Consider the following 7,346-nt stretch of genomic DNA (forward strand, 5'->3'; position numbering starts at 1 on the left):
CCCTCCACCCAGTCCTGTCCCCAGGACCCGCCTGCGCCCTTCACCCAGTCCTCGTTCCCCAGGACCTGCCTGCACCCTCCACCCAGTCCTCAGTCCCCAGGAACCGCCTGCACCCTCCACCCAGTCCTCAGTCCCCAGGGCCCGCCTGCGCCCTTCAGCCAGACCTCACTCCCCAGAACCCGCCTGCTCCCGCCGCCCAGTCCTCAGTCCCCAGGGTGCAACGACGTCCTCAGTCCCGGGGCCCGCCTGCACCCTCTGCCCAGTCGTCAGTCCCCGCCTGCGCCCTCCGCCCAGTCCTGTCCCCAGGAACCGCCTGTGCCCTTCACCCAGTCCTTAGTCCCCGCCTGCGCCCTCTGCCCAGTCCACAGTTCCGGGGCGATTGTCCAGTCCCCGGTGCCCGCTTGCGCCCTCCGCCAGTGTCTAGTCCAAGGGGCACACCTGCGCCTTCCACTAGAGTCCTGTCCCCGGGGCCCGCCTGCACCCTCGGGACAGTCCTCAATCCCCAGGGCCCGCCTGCACCCTCCGCCCATTCCCCAAGGCTCGTCTGCGCCCTCCCTCCTCGTCCGCAGGCTCTGCCTGTGTCGCCCGGCCAATCCTCAGTCTCCAGGGCCCAACTGCACCCTCCGCAGAGTCCTCAGTCCCCAGGTCCCGCCTGCACCCTCCGCCCAGTCTTCAGTCCCCAGAGCTCGACTGCGCCCTCAGCCCAATCCTCAGTCCCCTTGGCCCCACCTGTGCCCTCCGCCCAGTCCTAAGTCCCCAGGGCGCAACTGCGCCCTCAGTCCCCAAAGCCCCGATGCCCAGTCCTCAGTTCCGGACTGTGCCATCTGCCCAGTCCTCAGAGACCAACTGCGTCCTCCACACAGTCCTCAGTCCCCAGGGCTTGCCTGTGCCCTCCGCCCAGTCCTCAGTCCCCAGGGTGCAACTGCAACCTCAGTCCAGTCCTCAAAGCCCCCTGTGCCCTCCGCCAAGTCCTCAGTCCCCGACTGCGCCCCCTGCCCAGTCCTCAGAGCCCACGTGTACCCTCCACACTATCCTCAGTTCCCGCCTGTGCCCTCCGCCCAGTCCTCAGTCCCCATTGCCCGCCTGCGCCCCACACCCAGTCCTCGGTCCACGACTGCGCCCTCCGCCCAGTCCTCAGTCCCCATTGCCCACATGCGCCCTCTACTCAGTCCTGTCCCCAGGGACCGCCTACGCCCTCCGCCCACTCTTCAGTCCCCAGGGAATGCCTGTGTCCTCTGCCCAGTCCTCAGGGCCCACCTGCGCCCTCCGCACAGTCCTCAGTCAACAGGGCCCGCCCGCGCTCTCGGCCCATTCCACATTTCCAGGATTATGCTCCAGTCCCCGTGGCCCGCCTGCGCCCTCGTCCAATATCAAGTCCTCGGTGCCCACTTACGCCCTCCGCCAGTGTCCAGTCCCAGGGGCCCACCTGAGCCCTCCGGCTCAGTCCCCATTGCCCGCATGCGCCCACTACTCAGTCCTGTCCCCAGGGACCGCCTACGCCCTCTGCCCAGTCCTCTGTCCCCAGGGAATGCCTCCGTCCTCCGCCCAGTCCTCAGTCCCCAGGGAATGCCTGCGTCCTCCGCACAGTCCGTAGTTCCCAGGACCCGCCTGCGCCCTCTGCCCAGTCCTCAGGGCCCACCTGCGCCCTCCGCACAGTCCTCAGTCCACAAGGCCTGCCCGCGCTGTCGTCCCAGTCCTCATTTCCGGGATTATGGGCCAGTCCCCGTGGCCCGCCTGCGCCCTCGTCCAATGTCAAGTCCCAGGTGCTCGCCTGCACCCTCCGGCAGTGTCCAGTCCCCAGGGCTCGCCTGCGCCCTCCGCTCAGTTCTCGGTTCCCATGGCCCACCTGAGCCCTCCACTCAGTCCTCAAAGACCGCCTGTGCCCTCCGCCCAGGACCCAAGGCCCGCCTTCGCCCTGTCCCCAAGGCCCGGCTGTGCCCTCCACGAAGTCCCCACAGCCCGCCTGCGCCCTCTGTCATGTCCTCAGTCCCCAGCTGCACCCTCTGCCCAGTCATCAGTCCACAGGGCATGCCTGCGCCCTCCGCCCAGTCCTTAATCCCCAGGGCTCGCCTGCGCCCTCCACCCAGTCCTTAATCCCCAGGGTACGTCTGAGCCCTCCGCCCAGTCCTCAGTCCCCAGTGCCCAGCTGCACCCTCCACCCAGTCCTCAGTCAACAGGGACCACCTGCGCCCTCCGCCCAGTCCTCAGTCCCCATGGCCAGCCTGCGCCCTCCGCCCAGAGCTCACTCCCCGGGGCCAGCCTGTGCCCTCCGCACAGTCCTCAGTCCCCAGAGCCCACCTGCGCACTCTGCCCAGTCTTCAGTCCCCGGGGCCCACCTCCGTTCTCCGCCCAGTTCTCAGTCTCCAGGGTACGCCTGTGAAATCCGCCCAGTCTTCAGTCCAAAGGGCCCAGCTGTGCCCTAGAACCAGTCCTAAGTCTACGGGGCTCACCTGCGCACTCCGCCCAGTCGTCAGCCCCCAGTGCACACCTGCGCCCTGCACCCAGTCTTCAGTCCCCGGGGCCACCTGCACCCTCCGTCGCCAGGGCACGCCTGCGCCCTCCACCTAGTTCTCAGTCCCCCAGGCCCACCTGTGCCCTCCACCCAGTCCTCTCCCCAGGGTCCGCATGCGCCCTCCACCCAGTTCTCTCCCCAGGGCCCACCTGCACCCTCCACCCATTCCTCAGTCCCCAGAGCCCGCCTGCACCTTCCGCCCAGTCCTTCGTCCCATGGGCCCGCCTGTGCCCTCCGCAAAGTCCCCAAGGCCCGCCTGCACCCTCCGCCCAGTCCCCGGCTGTGCCCTCCGCTCAGTCCCCAGGGCCCGCCTGCGCCTCCCAGCCAGTCCTCAGTCCCAGCCTGTGTCCTCTGCCAAGTCCTCAGTCCCCAAAGCCCGCCTGCACCCTCCGTTCAGTCCTCAGTCACCAGGGCCCGCCTGTGCCTTCCGCCAATTTCTCAGTCCCCAGGGCCCGCCTGTGCCCTCCGTTCAGTCCTCAGTCCCTAGGGCCCGCCTGCGCCCTCCAAGTCCCCAGGGTCCGCCTGCGGCCTCCGCCCAGTCCCCAGGGCCTGCCTGCGCCCTCTGCCCAGTCCCCATCTGTGTCCTCCGCCCAGTCTCCAGGGCCGCATGTGCCCTCCGCTCAGTCCCCAGGGCCCACCTGTGCCCTCTGCCCAGTCCCCGGGGCACGCCTGAGCCCACCGCACAGCCCCCAGTGCACATCTGCGCACTCCGCCCAGTCCTCAGTGCCCATCTGCGCTCTCCACCCAGTCCTCAGTCCCCCAGGTCCGCCTGCGCCCTCCACCCAGTCCTCTCCCCAGGGCCCGCCTATGCCCTCCACCCATTCCTCAGCACCCAGAGCCCGTCTGCGCCATCCGCCCAGTCCTTTGTCCCGTAGGCCAGCCTGTGCCCTCTGTCGAGTCCCTAAGGCCCGCCTGCGTCCTCCGTCCAGTCCCCAGGCTCTGCCTATGCCCTCCAGCCAGTCCACAGTCGCCGCATGCGCCCTTTGCCCAGTCCTCAGCGCCCGCCTGTGCCCTCCGCCCAGTCCTCAGGGCCTGCCTGCGCCCTACGCCAAGTCATCAGTACCCAGGACCCACCTGTGCCCTCCGCCCAGTCGTCATGGACCGCCTGCGCCCTCCGCCCAGTCCTCCTGGCCTGCCTGGCTCTCCGCCCAGTCCTCAGGGCCCACCTGCGCCTTCCGCCAAGTCATCAGGGCCCACCTGCACCTTCCGCCAAATCATCAGTCCCCAGGACCCGCCTGCGCCCTCCACCCAGTCCTCGGCCCCAGGAACCGCGTGCGCCCTCCGCCCAGTCCTGTCCCCAGGACCCGCCTGTGCCCTTCGCCCAGACCTCAGTCCCCACCTGTGCCCTCTGCCCAGTCCTCAGTTCCGGGGCGATTGTCTAGTCCCCGGTGCCCGATTGCGCCCTCCGCCAGTGTCCAGTCCAAGGGGCCCACCTGCGCTCTCCACTAGAGTCCTGTCCCCGGGGCCTGCCTGCGCCCTCCGGCAATGTCCAATCCCCAAGGCTCGCCTGCGCCCTCCGTCCTAGTCCCCAGGCTCTGCCTGTGCCGTCCGGCCAATCCTCAGTCTCCAGGGCCCAACTGCACCCTCCACACAGTCCTCAGTCCCCAGAGCCCGACTGTGCTCTCAGCCCAATCCTCAGTCCCCAAGGTCCGCCTGTGCCCTCTGCCCAGTCCTCAGTCCCCTGGGCGCAACGGCGCCCTCCGCACAGTCCCCAAAGCCCCCCTGCCCAGTCCTCAGTTCCCGACTGCCCAGTCCTCAGTGCCCAGAGACCAACTGCGCCCTCCACACAGTCCTAAGTCCCCAGGGCCTGCCTGTGCCCTCCGCCCAGTCCTCAGGGCGCAACTGCGCCCTCCGCCCAGTCCTCAAAGTCCTCCTGCGCCCTCCGCCAAGTCCTCCCTCCCCGACTGCGCCCTCTGCCCAGAGCCCAAGTGCGCCCACCACATAGTCTTCAGTCCCCAGGGCCCGCCCGTGCTATCCGCCAAGTCCTCAGTCCCCGCCTGCGCCCTCCGCCCAGTCCTCAGTCCCCATTGCCCGCATGCACTATCTACTCAGTCCTGTCCCCAGGGACCACCTACGCCCTCCGGCAGTCCTCAGTCCCCAGGGAATTCCTGCGTCCTCCGCCCAGTCCTCAGTCCCCAGGGAATTCCTGCGTCCTCCACCCAGTCCTCAGTCCCCAGGACCTGCCTGCGCCCTCTGCCCAGTATTCAGTCCCGAGGACCCGCCTGCCCCCTCCACACAGTCCTCAGTCCACAGGGAATTCCTGCGTCCTCCACCCAGTCCTCAGTCCCCAGGACCTGCCTGCGCCCTCTGCCCAGTACTCAGTCCCGAGGACCCGCCTGCCCCCTCCACACAGTCCTCAGTCCACAGGGCCCGCCTGCGCTATCGGCCCAATCCTCATTTCCGGGATTATGGTCGAGTCCCCGTGGCCCGCCTGCGCCCTCGTCCAATGTCAAGTCCCCGGTGGCCACTTGCGCCCTCCGCCAGTGTCCAGTCCCAGGGACTCACCTGAGCCCTCCACCAGAGCCCTGTCCCCGGGGCCCTCCTGCACCCTCCAGCAGTGTCCAGTCCCCAGGGCTTGCCTGCGCCCTCCGCATCAGTCCCCAAGGCCCACCTGCGCCCTCCGCTCAGTTCTCAGTCCCCAGGGCCCGCCTGTGCCATCCACCCAGTCATCAGTCCTCAGAGCCCGCCTGCACCCTCCGCCCAGTGCTCACTCCCCGGGGCCCGCCTGTGCCCTCCGCACAGTCCTCAGTCCCAGGGCCCACATGCGCACTCCACCCAGTTCTCAGTCTCCAGGGCACGCCTGTGAAATCCGCCCAGTCCTTCGTGCCGTGGGCCTGCCTCTGCACTCCGCCGAGTCCCCGGGGCCCACCTGCGCTCTCCGCACAGTTCTCAGTCTCCAGTGCACGCCTGTGAAATCCACCCAGTCTTCAGTTCCAAGGGCACGCCTCCACCCAGTCCCCGGGGCTGCACCCTCCGTTCAGCCCTCAGTCCCCAGGGCCCACCTGCGCCCTCGCTCAGTCCCCAGGGCCGCCTGCGCCCTCCGCCAAGTCCCCAGGGCCCGCCTGTGCCCTCCGCCAAGTCCCCAGGGCCTGCCTGCACCCTCCGCCCAATCCCCAGGGCCCTCCGCCCAGTCCCCAGGGCCACCTGCGCCCTCCGCTCAGTTCCCAGGGCACGCCTGTGCCCACCGCACAATTCCGCAGGGCCCGCCTGCACCTTCCGCCCAGTCCACAGGGCCCGCCTGTACCCACAGCCCAGTCCTCAGGGCCCACCTGCGCCCTCAACCCAGTCCTCAGGGCCTGGCTGTGCCCTCCGCTGTCCCCAGGCCCGTCTGCACCTTCCGCCCAGTACTCAGTCCACAGGGCTCACTTGCACCCTCCGCCCAGTTCCCAAAGCCCACCTGCGCCCTCCGCCCAGTCCTTAATACCCAGGACACGCCTGCGCCCTCCACCCAGTCCTCAGTCCCCAGGACACGCCTGCGCCCTCCGCCCAGTCTTAAATCCCCGGGGCCCACCTGCGCCTTCAGCCAAGTTCTCAGTCCCCAGGGCCCGCATGTGCCCTCAGCCCAGTCTCCAGGGCCCGCATGTGCCCTCCGCCCAGTCCCCAGGGCCCGCCTGTGCCCACCGCCTGCGTGCCCACGCCCTTCCCAGTCCCCTCGGCCGCCTATGTGCCCACCCCCTTCCCAATCCACTCTGCCGCCTGCGTGCCCACGCCCTTCCCAGTCCCCTCGGCCGCCTATGTGCCCACCCCCTTTCCAATCCACTCTGCCGCCTGCGTGCCCGCCCCTTCCCAATCCGCTCGTCCGCCTGCGTGCCCGCCCCCTTCCCAATCCACTAGTCCGCCAGCGTGCCCACCCCTTTCCCAGTCCCGTCGGCTGCCTGCGTGCCAGCCTACTCCCTTCCCAGTCCCCTTGGCCGCCTGTGTGCCCGCCCCCTTCCCAATCCGCTCGTCCGCCTGCGTGCCCGCCCCTTCCCTGCCCCCCGCCCGCCTGCCTGCCCGCCCCCTTCCCAGTCCCCTCAGCCCACCTGCTTGCCTGCCCCCTTCCCGGTCCCCTTGGCCTGCCTACGTGTCCATCCCCGTCTGAGCCACCCCCTCGGCCCGACACCGCTGCCCCCCTTGTCTCCCCCCCCCCTCGGCTGCCTGCTCCATCCCAATGTGGTCTTAAATACAGCGCCTGCATTCACAAAATATTTTTCTGGCATCAAGCAGAATGTTTATCATCTCAAATACAATTTTTTAAATAAATTTCAGCACAAATTAAGGAAAGTAAAGCAATCAGTACTCTCCCAAATTCAAAAGGCCTTGCAAAAAAAATTAATTAATAATAATAAATGAAAAAATCCAATCATCCGAATGTATATATTTTTTAATTCAAAAAAAAGACTTACCTGTTTGAGTATTCCTATTGGACAATCAGACCAGACAATACAACAGATACGATACCCACCTGATCACCTACCTTGGAGAAGTGCCAAGCGAACTTGGAATGCAGCCCTCGAAAGACCAAACTTACCTGTGTCATACTTCCCAAGATCTGAAAACTTCAAGATGATTACACTTACCCCCGGTACTTACATTCAACAAGACAACACATTCCACCATCTAGGACTGCACTTTACTCATCTTTCCTGCACATGAGCGGCTTTCTTCACTCACCAGCAGCTGGACTTTACTGTACCTCATTTAGAGGCAAACGCATTTACACAAGAATAGCACGCCCATCCCACTTCTCGTAATTGTTACACATGTACATCTCTTAATTCTAAAATCTATTCATGCAACCTACAATGACGATAAACGCAATCTGCACAAGCAAAATCAACTGGAAAATACTTTG

General features: G+C 66.5%; 1 protein-coding gene across 1 annotated transcript in view; it reads right to left on the minus strand.

Annotated features, from left to right (window-relative positions):
• HNRNPUL1 (heterogeneous nuclear ribonucleoprotein U like 1) overlaps positions 1–7,346 on the minus strand; it is a 101,174-nt gene that overhangs the window by 19,417 nt on the left and 74,411 nt on the right. The window lies entirely within an intron of this gene.

This window comes from Eptatretus burgeri, chromosome 2 (assembly GCF_056783735.1).
Source record: "Eptatretus burgeri isolate ZD-2024b chromosome 2, Ebu_testis_v1, whole genome shotgun sequence".
Classification (NCBI taxonomy): Eukaryota; Metazoa; Chordata; class Myxini; order Myxiniformes; family Myxinidae; genus Eptatretus; species Eptatretus burgeri.